This window comes from Camelus bactrianus, chromosome 32 (assembly GCF_048773025.1).
Source record: "Camelus bactrianus isolate YW-2024 breed Bactrian camel chromosome 32, ASM4877302v1, whole genome shotgun sequence".
NCBI lineage: Eukaryota > Metazoa > Chordata > Mammalia > Artiodactyla > Camelidae > Camelus > Camelus bactrianus.
The window spans coordinates 20,620,473-20,643,183 of NC_133570.1; the positions used below are offsets into that span (position 1 = coordinate 20,620,473).

The window sequence follows — 22,711 nt, forward strand, 5'->3', positions numbered from 1 at the left end:
AACACCCTTTGGCCTCCTGAGATCAAGAGCATCCCCAGCACCCGCAGCCCAGTGAGTCGCCGAGAGCTCAGTCCATGGGCCCAACCGGCGGGCCTGAGCGCTTTGTCCCCGGCCGTCCTGGAGATGCTGCTGCGAGCGGGTTGGACACAGAGGTTCGTCTGCCCGGGAAGCGCTGGCGGCCGCCGCCAGGCAGCCCGACTTGGAGCCAGCCCTAGGCTGTAGGCACCAAGTGTGCGGGTGGGAAGTTCCCACAGTTGCAAAGAGGGAGCGAAGTATGTGTTCCAAACTTTCCACGGTTCCAAACTGAGCGCTTCCATTAAGAGAAGCAGTGTGCGGGGGGGAAAAGCATTCTGGGTATTAGCATGCAAATGAACGGGCCTGGCTTCCAACTCCGCTCGGGATTCCCACCGCCGCGCGCCCTTCTCGCGCAGAGCCACGCGCGCCCCGGGGCTTCCAGGCGTGGCGCCGCGGGAGGACGCGAGTTCAAATTCGAGACCTCTGCTCTGCTCTCTGATTGCTTGTTCTGGTGCCAGTCACTTGGTCTCCCTCAGCCTTAGTTAATAAACAGTTTCCTAATATGTACACGGGGGACAGCAGCACCTGTCTCTTGAAGTGATGAGCTCTGCATAGCACCTAATTATGGGCTGGGCCTTGTCTCCTTACCTCAGTCCTTCCTAGGTTGGAGTAGGTGCCAGGAGCCTGTTGGAGACAATAGATGATGAAGCTGAGAGGTTTGGGGAAAGTTCCCTGGCCAGGCTATCTGTGTTCTAAGCCCAAACTAGCGGTGCCACCTCGAGCTAGAGTCTTAACCTCTCTGAGCCACAGCTCAGAGATTTTTTGGTGGATTCTGGGAACTGGCAATTTTTGAATTCAAGAGCAGCCACAAAGAAAGAGGGAAGGGATCTGATTATTAAGTGCCTGTGGTATACACACAGCCCCTCTCCAAGGTAGATCTATTCCCATTATACTGCTGAAAAAACAGGAAAATGAGTGACTGGCCCATGGCCACAGATACAGTGATGGAGCCAGGACTCCAACTGGTTAGCCCCAGTGTGCCCCTTCCTTGCCAGTGGCTTCTGAACCCCTTCAGTGTCTCCACGTGAACCAGGAACTGGCTCTCAGTCTGCCGTGCTTAGAAAATAGGTACTGAGACACTTCATTCCAAAGGGTTCACCCTGTGAACCCCAGTTCACAGAGTGCTCTTAGAACAATGATGCACAGTGCTCTGTGGAAGACAGAGAAGATGCAGCAGCCCCGTTTTGCAGATAGGAGGCCTGAGGCTCAGGAAGCTTGAGTGTGTGGCCCAGGATCCCACTGTGGATAAGTGGCCAGAGACAGATCTAGATTCCAGTTCTGACCCTACTGGGAGCTTTTTCCTGCATGTCACCTTGGCGGTGTAATTGTGTGGGAAGCCTGTGATGATCTCTCAGTTCCATCTATATCCACCTTCAGTCTTGCCTACCTCTTAGTCTTTTTTTTTTTTTCTTTTTCTTTTTGTAATTGAGGTGAAATTCATGTAACATAAAATTAACCACTTTAAAGTGTGTAATTCAGCAGCACTTATTATGTTCACAATGTTGTGCAAACAAGACCTCTGTGAAGTTCCAAAATACTTCCACTACCCTAAAAGAAAATTCTGTCCCCACTCCCCTCTTCCTCCAGCCCCTGGCAACCACCAATCTGCACTGTTTCTATGGATTTACCTATTCTAGATATTTAATATAAGTGGAATCATACAATATTTGATCTTTGAGTCTGGCTTTTTCACTTAGCATAATGTTTTCGAGGTTCATCCACATTTTAGCACTATCATTCCTTTTTATGGCTGAATTCCATTGTATGGATATACTACCTTTTTTTTAATGCGTTCACCTGCTGATGGTCTTTTGGCTATTGTGAATAGTACCACCATGAACTTTTGAGTACAAGTATTTAAGTACCTGTTTCCAATTCTCTTGGGTATATATCTACCGTGGAATTGCTGAATCATATGATAATAATATGTTTAACTTTTTGAGGAACTACCAAACTGTTTTTTTCCACAGTGGCTGCACCATTTTACATTCCTACTAGACATGTCTTTTTAGAAGCAATTTTAGAGCGGAGAAAACTGCTCATGAATGAGGCCCAGAGAGGTTAAGTAACTTTCCTGAGGTCACTAAGCAGGGTTTAGACTGGAACCAAACATTTTTGAGTCCCTAGCTTTCCATCCAACAAGAGCCTCCTACCCTCCTTCAAAGACCTAAACCATCTGCCTGAGCATTCATCGACTGATTTGACAAGCCTGTGCAGCAAACAACTGAGGTAACCATATTTTGAAGCTCTTTCTCCTCCCTCAACATCTGTTGAAAGAGCCCACCGCCATGTTCCCAATTTCCAGGCCACACCATGAAAAGATGCAGAGTTCGCCATCCCTATGTCTGCCTCCCGCTGCTGGCCTGGCGGGCCCTCTTCTGTTACCACAGAAACCACGCACCTCCGTTTTGGCAGTGCACCAGCTGGACAGTGAACTGAGAGCATCCTTGTTTCCCAGGCTAAGTGGAGCTGTCAAGGTTGTTCGCTCACTAGATCTGTATTTATTGAGCACCTACTAAGCACCAGGTTCTTTTGTTTGTTTGTTTGTTTGTTTGTTTGTTTAGAAGCTAAGAAAACAGCAGTGAACAAGCTAGACTATGGACTGTGCCCTCAAGGAGCCCACAGCCTAGGGGAGGAGACAGACACACACACAAAAATAAACAAAAAAACACCAAGGAACAAGAAAGACTTCTGGCTCTCCTCCCCCATTCTTCAAATTCTCCTGTCCTTCCAGGCCCTGCTCAAATCCCACTTCCTCTGAGGCATCCTATCCACAAGCCCAGATCCAAGTGATAGCTCCTCTCAGCTTTCACAGTGCTTTTTTTCCTTTCTTTCTTTCTTCCTGATTGCAAAAGTGATGTGTGCATTGCAGGAAAATGTAGAAAATACATGAAAACACAAAGAAAAAGATCCCCTATAATTTTACCACCAAGACTTCAGTGCTGCCAGCATTTCCTTCTGGTCTTTTTAGCTTCTACATGTGTATAATTTTTTTCAACATAATTGAGCCCTATTTTATATACTACTTTATAATCTTGTCTCATAGCAATGTATTTTCTTCCCAGCACATTCAGGTGTTCCTGTTCAGGAACAGGGCGTTGATAATAATGGCGAACATTTATTGAACACTAATCATGCCAGCCGTGGTACTGAGAGCATTCTTTGGTTTATCCTCTGTCATTCTCCAAACTCCTCTGTAAGGTACCTACTCTTGGATTCTTCTCTTACAGATGACGGCACTGAGGAATGGCCAGGTAAGGCAGGGAAGGAATGGCCTAGTATGTGTAGGACTTGGACCTCGGCCTGCTCCTGGAGCCTCCCCGACAAACCCAGGCTGCCAGGCTTTGGTTGGGTGATTGGCCATGAGCCAGGGACCCAGTCGGGGGGGTGATGGAGGAAAGTGGGTGAGAGGGGCCCCCGTATTTCTGCCAGACAAAAAGAAACCACCCCACTTGCCTTTATTGGGCTTGCTTAGAAGGCACGTGAAGCCAGCAGGCTTCCTCCGGCCACTCTCTTCAGTGTTGGGCTGTGTGGCTCCCTCATGACAATAGTGACGAGGTCATTCATGGGTCTGTCTGGGCACCTCGTGCAGGAGCAGAGCTCAGGGTTTGGAGCCAGAGAGACAGTGTAGCTTTGGGCCAATGGTGCCAGAAGTGACTCAGTGCTCCCAGCCTTCCCCCGGCGGGGGGAACATTGCCCTCTTTTTACAGATGAGGTAACTGGGGAGTTAGGTGGTTCATCCGAGGCTGTATGGGTGGAGGGTGGGGTCTAGTTCGAGTGCAGGCTCCCCTGACCCCAGCAGCCAGCCCCTCAACACTGAACACTGAGCCTCTTTCCTTTTCTGATGACTGGGTTTCCTTCGTGTCTGGGAAAAGTGTGTGAATCATCTGCCTGTTCTGGAAGCTCTCTGAGCTTCATCGAGAAGCCTGCAAAAGGCCCAGCCTGCCTCAGGAGTTCCTGCCTCCCACTCCCAACCTGGCTTATCTTGTTCCCTCCGTGCTGCGCTGTGGTCTCCGGGGCCTGACAGGGACCCTGTGGGCCAGGGTTTATCATCCGCCATGCTTCCTGCCTCTTTGTCACCAGGAGGACTTTAACTTTCTCTCAGTTAATCGGGGATTAAAAAAAAAAAAAAGCAAATAATCTTCCTATGTAATTGTTTTCTGTTTTCTATATGCAAATCTGTGAGGATTTTCTTTTTTGTTCCTGATTAACTGAAGGAGAGTCACAGTGTCACTGGTGACCTGGGTACACACACATTTGTTCATGCATGAACAAAGAGCTTGGGTTAAGCTTTTGGCTGAAGATTCCAGGGTGACCAAATCACCAGCTCCCTTTGAGTACTCTGTGTCGGCACAGCCAGACTGTGAGAAGGCAGGACGGTCCCTGGGTCACTCCTGTTCCCCAGCCCTTGGCACAGGGCACAGGGCACAGATCCTGGCACTCCCTTGGTGCTCAAAACTTTTCATGTTTGTTGAATTGAACCGACCTTAATGGAGAGACTATGGGGTGACCTCCCATGGGTGTCCATTCTGGGTCTCCATCTCAGGCTTTTCCCAGACCACTCCCTTCCTCTGAGGCTCAGTTTCCTTACCTGTAAGCTGGCTCAAAAAGGGTGACTCGCATTATCATGCCTTGCCACAGAGGTGATCAGCCCAGCTTGGATGCAGCCAAACTCCACACAGACTGAATCTTGAACTGGTACTGGTTCTTGGGTGGAGTCAGATGAAATGATTTTTATCTTTCATTTCTATGTTTAATGTTCATTTTTTCCAAAAAGGCTTATTTAGAGAATGAAGAAAAGGAGAGGGGAAAAAAAAATTACCCACAACCCCACCACCCAAATAGAAATACTAAAATGTTGGTGTATTTTTGTCTAGCCTTTTCTTCCCCCACTTTTTTTTTTTATTATGGTAAAATACGCATAACAAAGTTGACCATCCTAACAATTTTTAAGTGTACGGTTCAGTGGTTTTAAATATATTCATAATAATATGCAACCACCACCACCATCCATCTCTATAGTTCTTTTCATCTTGTAAAACTGAAACCCTAAACTTGTTAAACAGTAACTCCCCACCCCCTCCTCTCCCCAGCCCCTGGCAACCAACCGCCTATTGTCTGTCTCTGTGATTTTTGACTCCTCTAAGTACCTCATGTAAGTGGAATCCTACACTATTTGTTTTTTCGTGACTGATTTTTCACTTAGCAGAATGTCCTCAAGGTTCATCCCTGTTGTAGCCTGCGTCAGAATTTCCTTCCTTTTTTAAGGCAGAATAATATTTCATTGTATGGGCCATGTTTACTTAGACCATGTTTTACTTATTCACTTATCCACTGACGACACATGGGTTACTTCCACATTTAGCTACTGCGAATAATGCTGCTATGAACTTGGGTGTACAAATAGCCTTTTTTTTCCCTATTCCAATGTATAGGTTAAAAAAAAAAGTGATACTAATGAATCTATATAATTTTATTCTGCCTCTGAAATGTACCAGTACATGACGAATACATTGCATGGTCTTATTTTTTTTTACACTGCATGCTTTTTGTTTGTTTGTCTGTTTGTCTGTTTGTTTTTGGTGGGGGGGGATTAGATTTGTTTATTTACTTTTATAAATGGAGGTACTGGATATTGAACCCAGGACCTCGGGCATGCTAAGCACATACTCTACCACTGAGCTGTACCCTCCCCACTGCACTGCATGTTAACTCTGGGACTGGCGGTAGGCATGTTTGTGGGGTACCTTCACGTCTTACCTTAAACATTTCTATAGTATTTTATTTGTATTGTGAAAAGGGATTACTTTTTTTTAGGGATTACTTTTGTAATTTGAAAAGCAATGAAGAATCCATAGTATCATGAGTGCTTTTTAAGTTGTTACATGAACATTAAAAATAAAATAAGTGAACATTATTTTCACTGGCTGCAGAGTTCTCTCCTACTTGTACCTTGATTCTTTAATCAGTTTCTGTGTTGGACATTTAGGTTGTGTTCTTTTTCTTTGCTGTTATAGTCAGCGCTGAGATGAACATCTTTGCACATCAAACATAGCAGAAGTTTTAAAATGATAGTATGATTTTATATGTTGGCCTGGAAATAGAGGGAGACAGCTTGTGGGACCAATGGTACTTTCGCCAGCTGTTTTTTGTTTTGTTTTGTTTTTTGTTTTTACTGGGGGTTGGAGAGAAATAGAATTTGGGCAGGGGGCTTAAAAGAACAGAAATTTATACAGAAGTCTGAAACTTAAATTTTAAAATAAGAATTATCATGTAAATTACCAGCGTTTAGCTAAATGAACCTCCAGTCCTCTCTGGCTCAGAAATTTGGGGTATCACTTACCTCAGTCCCGGGCTGGGGTGAGGGGTTGGGGCGGACACGAGCAGAAGCTTGCGATCCACTGTCCACATTTACAAAAACACTGCTAACCCCCTGGTGGTTCCCTCCTAGGGTGACTCCCAGGCTCCCACCATCCATGCAGACATTGCAAGATTCAGGCGGAGAACCTGGAAAGTCAAGGTGCTGGAGAAAACCCACATTTCAAGGGCTTCTGATCTCACTGGATTCTGAAAACCCCCTTACAGCGACCGAGGTACGGAAAGTAGGAAGAGCGTTGGTTTCTTGTCAGACAAGGGGGTCTGAACCCACTTCCAGCTGTGAGGTTTGGGGTCAGTTTCCTTTACTTCCCAGATCCTAGGGGTTCTTACAGAGGTTGGTGAGAATACCGTCACGCACGCTGTAAACGCGTAATCAAGTGCTGTTTGTTTCGCTGATGTCCTTGTGGTCATTGTTGTTTGCCATCCCATGTTAAACGCTGTGATGAAGGAAGGACAAGAATTAGAGCTCATGGTGGGGATGGTGGTATAGCTCAGTGGTGGAGTGCGAGCTTAGCATGCACAAGGTCCTGGGTTCAATCCCTAGTGCCTCCATATACATAAATAAATGAAATTAAATAAACAAACCTAATTACTTCCCCCCAACAAAAAAAGCAAAACAAAACCAAAAACAAACTCATATCGGGGGATGATGGAACCCAGGATGATGGAACTTGGCCTGGGGTCCAGGGAACTGTAGCCAAATTCTGAGTGGGAAAGAAGGAACAGCTCAGGGTATTTCCTTCCTGGCAGCTGGACCTTTCTGAGTGAGAATGGAGCATATTCCAGTACCAGGTGACCCCCAACCCTGCTGGCCTGGGGGGTGGGAGGGAGGGGTTGGTGGGTTATATGAGATTCCAGAGGCACCAACCCAGTGGGAACTGTGGCCTCCTGGGTGAGGCACCTGGCAGACAGCAGGCCCAGGGAGTGCTGGTCTTCTGGTTGATGGCTTGTGCTCTAAAAGAAACACACCATTGGAAGTTGCACCTTGGAAACTAGCCTGAGTCTCCCTCCAGTCTTTGCAATCTCAGTTCAGTCCCTTCCTCTCTCCAGGATTCAATGTCTTCACCTATAAAATGAGAGAGTTGACCCAGATCAAGGGTCACAGACCCACATGCCTCCAGGCGTAGGCGGACTTGGTGAGGTGTGTGAGCTGGGCGGGAACTCCAGGGCTGAGGACGGGGGGTGGGGGCAGCCAGGGTCCAGCCAGCTGTGGGAACATGGACCTAGGGTTGTCAGGTCTTCCCACTTTTCACAAGAATCTAGAAATCTGGAGATCTCCTGTCGTTAGATGCTTGTTAAGTAGTCCAAAATTCTCAGTGCTGGCTGAATGAAATAGGCCAGAAGGCCAGAGTGGCCCCCAGCCCCGTTTTTCATCCCTGGAATGGCTCTTCTCAGAAGAGTCCTCTGACTCACCGTTCGCCATTTGATGTCCTTGAAAATTGCCCTTAGAATTCCCTGGTGGGCATTTCTCCCCTGCTGGAATGTAATATATGACCTTGGGCCAGGAGGTCAAATGCTCTGAGCCTGCAGGCTGTACCCCTGCCACAGAACCATTCTGAGATGGGACCTGGGCCTCAAAGCAAGTCCCTGGGAGCCTCCCAGAAACTCAGAGCTTTCTTAGAAAGTCCTAGAAACCCTGCAGTGTCTCCGACCCTTGGCAGGCTCATCTGATCCACCAGATCCAGAGTGGCAAACGAAACCTGATCAATTGGAACTTGGATTCCCAGGGAGTAAACTTGAAACAAGCCTTAGGTATCATCTAGTTCAGTTCCTCCATTTCACAGGTCCAGAGTGGGAAGCAGTGATCTGCCCCAAGTCCAGGAAGACCTAGATCCCTACAAACAGGACACTGGTTACTAGTAAGCACAGAGGAGCCGGTTAGGCCTGGGTTCAAATCTTGGCTTTTCCACTTACCAGCTCCTTTTTTTTTTTTTTTTGAAGTTAGACTATTTAGTAGACTGGTATACCTTAACATTTGGGGCTGTTAGTCTAATGGAGATTAGAATTTAGAGATGCCACAGGGTAGTGGTGAGGTATAGAGTGTGCTTAGCATGCCCAAGGTCCTGGGTTCAATCACCAGTTCCTCCATTAAAAAAAAAAAAAAAAGAGGTGGGGAGGGTATAGCTCAGTGGTAGAACATGTGCTTAGCATGCGCAAGGTCCTGGGTTCAATCCCAGTACCTCTATTAAAAAATTTTAAAAACTTAAAAAAAAAAAAAAAGAATTTAGAAATGCGAGCTCCTTTTTCTAGATTAAAAAAAAATTGTTCCGTAATCCACTCCTGTTACTCACCTCCATACCTTGGCTGGTGCTGTCCTCTACTAGGAATTCTCCTTTCCCTACATTTTTCTCTTCTGAAAAAACATCCTGCCTGTTGTTTACCAGTCAGCTTGGATTTCAACTCCTGTGTGAAGACTTTCATCCACCTATGCATTTGAATAGGTAACACATTAAAAGTTCACATGGAGTGAAGTATTTCTTTACCTCTAGCCTGTATCCCAGGAGCTTTGACCTCTCCCATCATTAAACTGCCACAGTTCCCAGCATGGGGGTTTGCAATGAAGGGGGAATGGTTGTGAAAATTACGATTCTTCTCTGGAATGAAATACTATACAAAAGAAAGAAAGAAAGAAAGAAAGAAAGAAAGAAAGAAAGAAAGAAAGAAAGAAAGAAAGAAAGAAAGAAAGAAGGAAGGAAGGAAGGAAGGAAGGAAGGAAGGAAGGAAGGAAGGAAGGAAGGAAAGGAAGGAAGGAAGGAAGGAAGGAAGGAAGGAAGGAAGGAAGAAAGGAAGGAAGAAAGGAAGAAAGAAAGGAAATACTATGCAGCTATTAAAAATGAAGTGGAAGAATTTTGGAAAATGTTCATAAATTGTTATTGAATTAAAAGATTTGAGAACCTACTTCATTCAAAACAGTAGGATCCTAATTTTTTGGGGAAAAAAGAAAGTAGACATTAAAAAAAAAAAAGATTTGACAATGTGCAGCAAAATCTTACCAGTGGCATTTAGTGGGCTGGGGGGGGGGGTGGGAGTGGGAGTGGGGCCGAATCATAGGTGATTTTTTTTCTCCTTCCATTTTCATGTTATTCTTTATTTTCAGGACTTTCTACATAACCATGTATTCACTTAGTAGTCATTATAAAATAATAGTTCTTTATACTGTTGAACCTCTTATGCTCTTTGACCACCAAACAATTCTGAGTGATCAGGAAAGTGAGGACTGTTATCACCACGTTAGAGATACGCAGACTGAGTTTAGAGGGATGTCGAGGGGCATCAAGGACTTGCCCAAAGTTTAAAGCTAAGGTGTGGAGCCAAGACTGAACCCCTGATTCCCTCCCATGTCCTGTTCTTTGCTTCCATAGGGGCAACCCCTTGGTCACTTCCTGCATTCTCCTAGACACGCAGGTGGCCTCTAAAGATTGTGCAAGGGGCAGAGAGGTCAGTAAAAACAAAGTCATGAAGTGAAGCCTTCAGTAGGGCTGGGGGAGCTTTGCCCAAAGTTAGCTTCCACATACGTACAGGCAGATGTTGATACCTTCACGGATACAAACCTGTGTTGTTTTGGTCAAAGCTCTTTTGGAAACAAACAGCAAAGACCTATTTGAACCAGCTTAACTGAAGAGAAAGTGAATTTACTGGAGGGGCACCATCACGTCTCACCCAACCCAAAAGTAATGGGGCTTCATCAGGCCTAGCATGGGGCACAGGAGTCCTGAGAATCAGAACTCTTTTGGTTGCAGGTAACAAAGTCAAGTCAAGCTCCGTAAATTAAAAAGGACTTCACTTGAAAGCCGTCAGGGGGTCTTCTGGAACCCACGAGCAGGAATGCCAGCAGGGCCAGGAGGAGGGAGAAGGGCACATCAGGGACCAGTGAAGTCCTTTCCTTCATCATTTGTCATAGACATGCTTTTCCCAGGCTGTGTGCAGACCAGCTTCTCTGTTTGGTCTAGACCATATCTGCTCCCAGCTCCCCAGTGCCACGTGGGTAGTTCCAGCCACGCAGAAAGACTGGACTTCTCACCAAATTCCTGGGGGAATGACTAATGAGCCAGACTTGCATCCGCTGTCATGTGGGTCCAGTCAGCTGTGGTTAAAGGCGGGATCACATGGTATAAACATGGCTGCCAGGAGCCAGGCTTCTTCTCTTCTTTCCCCCAAGCAATCTTGCCCTCTACAGATTGTCTTTCTCTATCTACCCAGGCACATGGCCAAAGAGGGCTACACTATAGATCCCAAATTTTGTCCCGTTCCTCATCCCAGCCACACTAGAAACTAGCTGGAATTGCTGAACCCCCATGCTGAATCCCCTGGAGAGAGAAGTGAATGAGCCCAATTCTGGTCTGTGATCCACCAGAGTGCCACGCCCTGTGGCCAGGGGAAAGGAAGGGGCCTGTCACACTAAATGGCTCCCCCTTGTCGGGAGAGGGCAGTTCTCAGAGAACGTGGATTGTTATGAACTGGTCAGATAATTACAAGAGGAGGGCTCTTCCGGATGCAATTACATCATGTCACAGCTGCTAAGGTCCTAAGCTTGAAAGCATCTTCATAAACGAGAGGCCAGTTTCTCTCTGTTCCATTAAGACACCAGAAAAACTGGGGCGTCTTTTCCTTTTAAGGACATCGGCATTAGAAGCCTGTGTGCACACTGACTAATTCAGTTTGGCCAACACGTTATTCATCTTGCGCTGGACACTGCGCCAGGCCCTGACCATCCGAAGTTGATCAGATATTGTCTCTGCTCAGTAAATCCTGCCCCCGCCCCCAATATTGTGTTTACATCTGTCAAGTTCATTTAGAAATCTGTTATTTCAGACACAGCCTGCTTTGCAGCTTCCATCTGACTGCATTAGGAGGCACTAAATTGCATGAATTCATCTGAGAGTTGAGATCACAGGAACTAATAATGTACTTGATCTCCTTACTTCGAACTATCATTTTTCAAAAACGGAAATATTATGAAGGCCATTGACAGTGGTGAAATTAATATCCGGTTGGGATTTCCCAAGCATCCACGGAGGCTGGGCGTTACGGAGCAGAATCTGGGCCAGACACACTCGTGGTGCTCTCCAGCGTCTGCTGGGGCTTGTCATGTTACTGATGGTTCTGCTGAGGGCGTGAGAGGGAGGGACACGCTCAGTGGGTACCAGTCCCAGCCCTTCCGTTTATGAGCTGGGTCACTGTAGCTGGCTCCCCTCCCCTCTCTGAGCTTTAGAGAAAAGGGCACCGACGCGCCGCTGTGACTTCTGGGAGGAGCTGGGATTCAGTGAGCAACAAAAGAAAATGTTCGTGTGTTGCTTCATTAGATATTGTCCGAATTAACTACAGAGAGCTTGTGTTTCTCTTATGATTTTTAAAATAAATTTTAAAGACTCAGAGCAGAATGGACAAAGGCAAATTAAAAAAAAAAAGTTGAGATCAGCTTTTAACACGTCCAGGCCCATGTTGCTGCTGGTATCATTTTGTATTAAAGCTAAATAAGATATGCTGCTGTCTCAGCTGGGTTTCTTCCTCTTCTTTTATCTCATGCACCTCACTCGGAAGCAGAGATCCTAGGATTTTTCTCTTGGCTGCCCCCAGGGTCAATTCTCTAATCTGTAGGGCCCAGTGCAAAGTGAAAACTGGGGGCCCCCTGTACACAAGACAGGAAGAAAAGTGCTGTTGAAAGTAATAGCATGTAAGGTTTGTAAGGTTTTTTCCTTTCTCCTGTGGTCTCTCTCTCTCTGTCAACTTGTCATGGTGTTTTTTATTTGCTATTTCATGTTGTTCTAAGGGAAGAAAAAATTTAAAAATTAATTATTAGCACGAATTTTACCACTCACATTTATATTGTGCAAGGCCAGTTTTAAATGCAAAAAAGCTGTGAGAGTTTAACTCACATGTGGAATCACCAAATGACATAGTCTGCATTTTGTAACTCGTACGTGCATCTGTTATTCTGTGCTTGCTACAGCCGTGGAAGGTGCTGCACAAAACACACTCAGCCGTTTGCACTTCCCAAGACACGCACGCTCCAGCAACAGTTTCCCCACAAGGAAGAGAGGACTGAAAGGAAAAGGAGCTCTGGGTTGCTCGGTCTTTCCTTCTCTTTCTGTCATCATTTTCAGCACAAGTGGTCAGCTGGTACCAAGGCAAGTGAGGAAGAAAGTCTGATAAGGTTCTCTGGTCATTCATCCTTAATAGACATTAGTGCTTTCTCTCTGCCTTCAAGCAAATTCCGAGTCGAGTGGAAGGCACGGCCTCTCAGGGCTGTGTCCTCACCCCGTCTCAGAGTAGCCCTTCACCTCACACTTACTTCGCGTCTCTCTGAGCCCCCACGCCGTGGGGGGGGGGCGCTGGAAGTGTGTTCACGGGACACTGACAATGCTGGGACCATTGTCAGTGTGTCAGAATATGTCCCTTTACATGAGCAAACGCATGTTCTTATCTCCTCCGCCCCACTGCCCATGGGCTTTCACTTACAAAACACCAGCTCTGAGATAAATTATTAAGAATTTCAAGATGGTGACAGCAGAGCATTAAACTCCAAGGTGAGGGAGGCCCTTCTGGGGGAGAGGCCAGTGGGACTGTCTAGATTGCACATCTGTGACACAGGCGTGGCTGTCCCTCCTCAGCACAGTGCAGCCCACACTAGACAGCAGCGGTCAAGGGCAGAGAGCTTTCGATGACGTGTTGGGAGCTGGGAGACATGTTCTGGCTCCAGTGATGCAGCTGATTTGGGCGGGACCTCACCATGTTCCAGATCCACTCTTAAGACGATTTCCCTGCAAGTTCCAAAGCCAACCCCCGGCCTCAGGTCTCAGCTTAAATGCCACCTCCATTTGGAGGCCTCCCCTGACCACCCTAACAAATCCCACCCAGAATTTTGTTTCTATCACTGTACCCTCTTTATTTTCATCACAACGCTTCTTCCAACTGTGGTCCTGTGTTGATTTGTGTTTAGTTTTTTTCCCTACCTCCCCCACGAGTGTCAACTCCACTTGGCCAGGGAGTGTGTTGGGTTGGCTTCTGGTTGTAGCACAGAGCAGGTGCTCGGGAAATACCTGTTTGATGGAGAGTTGAACTCCAGAAGTTTTTCTTCACAGAGATTCTGAAAAACCACAATTGTTTGTTTGTTTATTTTAATGGAGGTACTGGGAATTGAACTCAGGACCTCCTGCATGCTAAGCATACACTCTATTACTCAGCTATACCCACCCCCAGAACCACAATTGTTAATGAAGAGAAAAAGTGCTCATGATATAATATTGAGTTCAAAGAAATAAAGTGTACAAAACTGGTATAAAGAATGATTCCCACTTCCTGCCCCACCCAAAAAAGAATGATTCCCAATTTTGTCTAGAAGAAAAAGTAAATGCAGAGAAAAATGTTTACAAGCTACATGTATAAATGCTAAGTGGTAGGATTATATGTGATTATCAGTTTCTTCTTTTTGTACATCCATGTTTTCTGTCTTGAAGATTTAAGTTTCTGTACTGAATTTTGTAATAAGGAAAAAATTAAATCTGCACTCATGCACATGTCTGTGAATAAATATAACTACATGTATGTATAGGATTTTTGAAATGTAGACTTTAATTTTTAGGATCATTTTAGATTTATCTAAAAAGAAAAGAAAAGAGATCGCATAGGGAGAATTCCCATATACTTGATACCCAGTTTTCCAGTTTTCCCTATTACAAACGTCTTACATTAATATGATACATTTATTACAATGGATGAACAATATTGATGCTAACATCATTAACGTCCATGTTTCAGATTTCTTCATTTTTTAGTTTTTAATTTTCTAATTTTTTAAATTGAGATATAGTCAGTTTATAATGTTGTATCAATTTCTGGTGTACAGCACAGTGCTTCAGTCCTACATAGCTATATGTATATTCATTTTCATATTCTTTTTCACCATAAGCTACTACAAGATATTGAATATAGTTCCCTGTGCTATGCAGTATAAAATTCATTTTTTCAAATGTATTTTCTTTAATTTTCTTTTTGGACTGGAGGAGGCAATTAGGTTCATTTATTTAGACAGGGTACTGGGGATTGAACCCAGGATCTGGTAATGGTGCACAGGACCTTATGCATGCTAAGCATGTGACCTACCGCTTGAGGTATACCCTCCCCCCCAGGATTTCCTTCATTTTTTCCTAATGTCCTAGATCCGATCCAGGACACCACATTACATTGAATTGTCATGTCTCCCTAGGCTCCGCTTGGCTGTGACAGTTTCTCAGACTCTCCATGTTTTTGATAACCTTGACAGTTTTGAGGAGGACCTGTCAGGTGTTTTGCAGAATGTCCCTCTACTGGGATTTGTCTGATGCTTTTCTCATAATTAGACCAAGGTTCTGGGTTTGTGGAAGGAGGACCACAGAGGCAAATACCTTTTTATCACATCATATCTAGGGTACATACTGTCTACATGGCTTACCACTGTTGAAGCTGACCTAGATCACCTGGCTAAGAGAGTGTTTTCAGGGTCTCCAGTGTCGCTACCCGTCTCCCCCTCCACACACTCTGTACTCTTTAGAAGGAAGTCACTATGCAGAGCCCACATCTAAGTAGTGGGAACTTATGTTCCCCTTCCTTGTGGACAGAATATCTGTATAAATCATTTGGACCTCTAAACAGATTTGTCTCTTCTCCCCATGGATTTATTAATCAGTCGTTTACACCAGTATGGACTCATAGATGTTTATTATTTATACTTTGGATTATAATCCCATACTTTTTTTTGGAAGGGGAGGTAATTACATTTATCTTATTTACTTATTTTTATTATTATTATTTTTTAACGGTGGTCATGGGGATTGAACCCAGGACCTCATGCATGCTAAGCACATGCTCTACCACTGAGCTCTACCCTCCCCCCACCAATACTTCTTTCTTTATCTTCTTGCTCAAATTGTTCCAGCTTTGGCCATTGAGAGCTTTTATTTACAGGATTTTGTGTGAGGTTTTTTTGTTTGTCTTTTTATAAAAATTAGGTAAACTGTACATATTACTCTATAAATTAGTTTTCACCTAAAAATAAAAGTGTCATGAAGTATCATGTATATCCCTCCTAGCTAAAAAAAAATAAAGCTCTTACTCATTCTTGTTTAGTAGCTGTGTATAATTCTATATTGTTCATATACAGAAAGGCTTCTACTGTTCTCCTGTTGACAGACATTGGCTTGTTTCAGGCTTTTTTTTTTGAACTACAAACAATACTGCCATAAACATTCTCATATTTATTCAGGAATTATACAGTAGATTCCCCAAAGTGGAAATGCAGGGTCAAAGGGCATGTGTGTTTTAAATTTCTGTAAACACTATCATCTTATTTTCCTAAAGGATTATGACAATTCATCTTTCTAGTAGCAAGGAATGAGAATGTCCTTTTTTTTTTTTTTTTTTACCACGTTCTTACCAGCACTGGATGTCTTTTCTCTATTTTTATCAATATATTAAGGGACAAAGCGCTATCTCATTGTTTCTTTAATTGGAATTCCCCTGGACCCAGTAAGCAGTTTTTCCTATATTTACTGACCATTTGGGTTTTCTCTTCTTAGAATTGCCTGTTCATATCCTTTGCTCACTCCTCTGTTGCAATGTTTGTCTTTTTTTTCCCCCATAACAATTTGTGGAGGCTTTTTTTGTATAGTGAGAACTATAAATTTTTGTCTTTCATACGCATTGTAAATATTTTTTCACCAGCTAGTCATTTATATTTGACTTTGTTTTTGGTGTCTTCTGCAGTCCAGAAATACCTTTTACAGTTAAATTTGCCAGTCATTTCCTTTAGGGCCCGTGGGTTTGTCTTATTTTAGAAAGCTTCTCTAACCCAAGGTTTTATAAATGTTGCCCTCAAGTTTCTTCTAATACTTTTAATTCCGGCCTTTTTAAGATGATTTAATATTGAACCGGGAGGGAGGATATAGCTCAAGTGGTAGAGCGCATGCTTAGCATGCATGAGGTCCTGGGTTCAATCCCCAGTACCTCCATTAAAAAAAAAATAAAAAGTAGGCCTAGTTACCTCCCCCCTGCAAAAAGAAAAACAAAAAACAAAACAAAACAAAATACCGTTGCAAAACGTGAGAATCCTACAAAAATATAATTCCATTTACAGCCCCATTATTGTCCTTTGTGCTGTTATAATCTTATTTTTCATGTGTTTATATAAACTTCACAATACAATATTATTGTTTTGCTTTAAACAGTCATTTGTTTTTTTTAAAGAAAATAAAAAAGGCACATTTTTCCAAGTTTTACTGAGATATAATTGATACATAATTTAGAAGACAGTTAAAAAAAGTATTCATCGACATATTTATCATTCTTTTTAGCTCATCTGAGTTCCATCCGGAGAATTTCCTTTAGCATTTCTTAAGGCTAGTAATGAACTCTCTTTAACTTTTGTTTATCTGAGTTTCTCTTTATCTCACCTCATTTTCTTAGAATATTTTTACTGGATAGAATTCTGGGTTTATACTTTATTCAGCACCTTATTTTTATTTATTTATTTAAATTTAATCACTTTTTAAAAATTTATTTATTTTTTCAGGGGAGGTAATCAGGTTTATTTACTTACTCATTTTTGATGGAGGTACTGGGGATTGAACCCAGGACCTGGTGCTTGCTGAGCACACACTCTACCGCAGAACTGTACCCTCCCCCACAATTCAGCACTTTAAAAGAGGTTGCTCTAGTGTCCTGCATCTGTTTCTGATGAGGAGTGAGTTTCCCACCACGCACCCCACCTCCCCATGTCTTTTTCCCACTGGCTGCTGTTTAGATTTTCTCTTTATCCATGGCTTTCAGCACGTTGGCTATTATGTTTCCAGGTGTTTGTATTTATCCTACTTGAGGTTTTGCTGAGTTTCTTGGATCTGTAGGATGATGTTTTCTGCCAAATTTGGGAAATTTTGGCCCTTATTTCTTTGTATGGTTTTTCTACCCTATTATCTCTCCTCTCCTTCGGGGCTCCTGTTACAAGTATGTTATGATTTGATATTGTCCCGTGGGACACTAAGACTCTGTTCGTTTTCTTCCCCCTCATTTTTTTCTCTTTGTTTTTCAATTTAGGTAATTACTATTGATGCTTCAAGTTTATTCAAGCTTTACTGTACACTTTTTAATCTTTTGTTAACTTCATAAGGTGAATTTTTCATTTCAGACATTGTACTCACCTGTTCTATAAATCCCATTTTTTATATTTTCCATTTCTCTGCTGAGATATTCCCTCATTATGTCCATTTCTTCCTTTAAATCCTTGAACGTGTTTATAATATGTGTTAAATCCTTTTCTGCTAATTCCAAACACCTAGGTCCTCTTGGGGTCTTTTTGCATGTGCAGTAATTTTTTATTGTCTGGTAAACATAAGTGGTACATTGTAGGGAATCTGGATTTTGTTGCATTCTTTTCAAGGGTTTTGGGCTTTGGTCTGGCAGGTGGTTAAATTATTGGTGGAGACTCTTGCTCCTATCAGGTTTGGTTTTAAGTCGTGTTTCAAAAAGTCTTTTTGGTTTTGTCTTTGGTCCCGGGGCATGCCTTTACTCTAGAACTTAGTTCTTATTTCTAAAGCATGGGCTTTTGGGGATCTCAACTGAATTGCCAAAATATTCAGCATGTCCACTCTGACTGGGCTTGAACTCCATATTCCAACATTGAGCCAACTTTGGTATCTCTGTTCAGCTCTCAGCCCTGAGCAGTTGCTCTCTGCTGAGCCTCAGAGTCTCACTCTGTACACACCCACGGCCCACAGCCCAGCCTTCTTTGGCCAAAGAATCGAGAGGAATTCCCGGGTAGACTTTTGCCTCCCCCCACGCCCTGTTTTGCTAGTCCCTCCTCTTCTGTACCCTGACCTGCAAATTCCTGCTGCTTCAGCAGCCCCAAATACTCATTTCTGCCTTTTCAGCTCAGGAAGACCACTCCTTTGCTTGGGATCCTCTGCCACTGGGAAATTGTCACCAGGCAGAAAGCCAGGACAAACATGGGGGTCATCTTGTCTATTTCCTTTTTCTCAAGGATCACAGTCATTGTTGCCTGTTTTCCAGTGCATGAAAGCAATTACCTCTGATTTTGTCCAGTTTTATAGTTGCTTAGGATTAAAGGATTAGTCATCATTGGAAGTGGAAGTCCTACTTTCTCTCTCTGTCTTTTCATAAACATCTTTTCAGAGGCATAAATGACATAATGCACATTTAAATTGCACAGTTGTGGGTGGAGGGTATAGCTCAGTGGTGGAGCGCATGCTTAGCATGCACGAGGTCCTGGGTTCAATCCCCAGTACCTCCAAAAAAAAAAAAACCTTTTTTTTAAATGTGCAATTGATGAGCTTTAATTTATGCACATTCCCATGGAACCATTACAACAATAAAGAAATGAAGATAATCAACATATCTCATCCCCAAGTTTCTTCTTGTTCTTTAAAATCAAAAGACGCCTCAGCTGTAAAACTACCTCAACCTGATGCCTTTTAAAATGATTGATACTTTTCCAATCTCTTTTGGTTACATATTAGTCTACTTATTAGTCTACTTAGGGCTTCTTTTTCTTCTTGGATGAGTTGTAGTATTTCATTTTTTGCCAAGAAGTCATTATTTCCCCTAGATTTTCTAATTCTTTGCCATAGAGTTATACATAACAGCCTTTTGTAATCATTTAATTGCTATTATTAGTGGTTATAGGCCCTTTCTAATTCTTAGTTACTGTGTATTTTTTTTTTTTCCCTATCCTTTACCCATTTTTCAGGCTTGGAAGGATATTTTTCCTTTCTATTTTATTGGGCCTTTCAAATCCTTTCAATTATTTTGAGGAATTATTATTTATTAATTTTCTATTTAAATTTTTTAGCACTTTCTACTTTATGTAGTTCTTATACTAATTTTTAAATTTGAATATTTAACTGATTTATCTTTTTTTAAATAATAAAAACCTTTAAGACTACATGATTTCCTCTGAGTACAGCTTTAGCAGTACTCCCATGGTTTTGGCATGAAATGTTATTCATAAGATTATAGTTAACTTGAAATTTCATTTTTAATATTTATTTTATTGAAATATAGTTGATTTACAACATTAAATTAGTTTCAGGTGTACAACGTAGTGATTCAACTTTTAATAGATTATACGCTCCATTTAAATTTATTACAAAATAATGGCTACACTTCCCTGTGCTGTACAATATATCTTTGTTGCTCACTTATTTTAATGTATTTTTTAAATTTATTTTTTATTTTTGGGAGGGAGATAATTAGGTTTGTTTATTTATTTATTTATTTGTTTGTTTGTTTTAATGGAGGTACTGGGGATTCTCATTTATTTTATACATAGTAGTTTGTATCTCTTACTCCTATACCCCTATCTTGGCCTTGAAATTTTACTTTTTAAAATTTTATTTAGGAGAATGTTTCTTAGTTTCCAAGTGGTTACATTTGCCTCATATCTTTGTTGTTGATATTTAGTTTTACTGGATTCTGTTCAGAGAACACAGTCTATGTAATTTCTACCATTTGGACATTTAGAAGATTAAAAAAGAAATACAATTCAGTGGGTTTTAGTATATTTGCAATGCTGTGCAACTATCTCCACAATCAATTTTATAATGTTTTCATCACCTCAAAAAGAACCCCCCTACACTTTAGCAGTCATCAACCCACTGTTCCCCCCCACGCCCAAATCCTAGGCAGCCACTCATATACTTTTTGTCCCTACAGATTTTCCTATTTTGGATATTTCATATAAATGAAATCTTATAATATATGGTCTTTTGTGACTGGTTTCTTTCACTCAATATAATGTTTTTAAGGTTTTGCATAGTGTAGTATGCATCTGTACTTCATTTCTTTTTATTGCTGAATAATACTCCACTTTATGGATATATCACATTTTATTTATCCATTCTTCAGTTCATAGACATTTGAGTCATTTCTACTTTTTACCTATTATGAATAACACTATTTTCTTCTTGTTTGCATTTATCTGGTATACCTTTAGCAAGCCACGTATCTATTTTCATTCTTTTATTTTGAAACTTTGTCAATTGTTTAGGTGGTTTGTTGTTTTTTTTTTCATATTTAAGGTCCAGCTAGATTTTTTAAAAATCCAAATCTCTGTTTTTGAAATCAGTCTGTTTCTTGTATGAGAACAGGTATATTTCATTCCATTTTACGTTAACATTTATCCTACTTTATTATTTCCTCTTTCTCTTTTTTCTTACTTTTGCTGCCTAAATCACATTTCCATGTACCCCCTGTTAATTTAGAAGCTCTCCTGTACTTTTCAATTCTACCATTGTTACCTTCCCATTGCTAACATCATCATCAAATCTGTATTTCTTTATTAACATACCACAATTAAACAATGACTAAGCCTTTAGAACACATTTATTTCTTGATTCCTCTGCACCCCCAATGCCTCCATTTTGCTAAACTAGGTTGACATTTCCAGTCCAGGGTTTTGATAAGATTTCTCATTAGCTCATTTCTTCTGTTTTGAGCATACTTACTTAGAACAAAGAATACCAGTGTTGGGGCATTTTTACAACTTTCTCAGAAGAAAAGTTAGGGAAGGAAAGTCAATTATCCTTTAGCAAAGTACTGTTTGCTTTTTTAGCCCCTAAAAATGACTTCCCATGCTGACCATATGCAGGATCTCAGATGAGCAGGATGTATGTTGATGTTTAAGAATAATTTGCTGTCTGGGGACTTACTTAGCTTATCACATATACTCACTCCAGCCCAGTTGCCCTTTTGAGGCCTGCCCAGGTGTGCTGCGCCCCTCTCTCCCCTGCTGGAATGTTCTGTTTCGTTCACCTCCATCTCCATCTTCCTGGGCACAGCTCTTTCAGAGCCTTTTTCTGACCCAAACCGGATGTAAGCACTTCCTTCTTTGACCCCTACAAGGTACCTCATTTATATCTCTCCTGAGACTTAACCTCATTCATTGAGCCTTGTGTTAACCAGCTTTGGGTACTTTCCTACCTCACTCCTCTCCTGGGGGAAAAAGTATCTTATCTTCTTATCCCCCCTGCTAGCACAGGCCCTGGCACGTGGTACACACTGAACTGAAATGACTAGAATGAATCATATGGGGCAAGGAATCACCCACTTGAATGGCAGAAGAAGCGGACTTTTATTTAGTGAAGACATTTGTGTATTTTAATTTTTCTTTGCATCTAAGAGACAGAAAGTTTGTAGAGAAGAACCTTCTTCATCGTGCCCTGGGTGTGCACATTCTTGAGAATCCTCCTTCTAAGAGCAAAGCGCACATCAGTCACTAACGACATTAATCACTGTCTTTCACGGAAGGCTTCCCACACTCTGCTGTTACAGTATCCTGGGTATTTTGATCTGTTTAGAAGCGAAGCCTTAAAAAGTGGTAACATAGGTTTTTCATGTATCATTTATCCTATTACTTCTCCTGCCATCAACCAGACACAGGTATTTAGCTCTCAATTACTACGGTGTCTGTAATAAGGTATAAATGCTCACTTAGGAAAAAAAATTAAGTATCTTTTCTGCTGCTTCTTAAAATTTTTCCCCATCTCCTTGTTTTTATTTCCATTTTTAAAAATAAATATGTTTCAAAGGCTTGATGTAGCTGCCCCCATCCTGGTGCTGGGGGTTCGTACTGCTCCTCCCTCATAGGCTTATGGGTTCATGGGTTAGTGGGGAATCAGACAAGGAAACAAGCAGAGTGATTGTGCTTGGATGTCATGAGAACCTGGGGAAGCCATTGGCGGGCCTCTGCCTGGCCTTGAATACCAAGGAATGCGTCTCAGAGACTACATGAATCAGAAGACTATGAGGTTGAGGAAGAGTTAGCCAGATATGGGAGGTGGAAGGAAATAGTAGAATAGTATCCTGAGCAGAAAAAACCAGTGCCAGAGAACCTGCACATTTGAAGTGCAATTATTTCAGAAGTGTTGGAGTGTCCCGGCAAAAAACAAAGCTTTTCTGTGTGTCTTTATTTAATTAAAAAAATTGTTTTAATTGTTTTTTTTTTTTTTTTTTTAAAGAAATACAGTGCTAAGGCAGCAGTGGGTTAGCCCTATAGCAAACAGGCCCTCTGTTGTGATTAGAACCAAGCCGACCTGGGCTTCCTATGGCTCTTTGAAGCTGAACTTAAAGGCCTGGCCTTGGCCTCCCAACCTAGATATTTCTTAAGTGCAGGGACAGTGTCTGATTCACTCTTTGCTCTATCCTCAGCCCTGGTACAGTGCCAAGCAGCAGCAGGAGCTCAGTTAATATTTTTTGGATGAATACGATGGCC

General features: G+C 42.3%; 1 long non-coding RNA gene across 1 annotated transcript; it reads left to right on the forward strand.

Moving 5' to 3' along the window:
* Positions 1-6,527: 6,527 nt before the first annotated feature.
* Positions 6,528-15,502, forward strand: LOC141575813 (uncharacterized). The gene is made up of 2 exons (XR_012503700.1): positions 6,528-6,668; positions 12,404-15,502. It is a non-coding gene; the product is annotated as an uncharacterized LOC141575813 (long non-coding RNA).
* Positions 15,503-22,711: the final 7,209 nt, after the last annotated feature.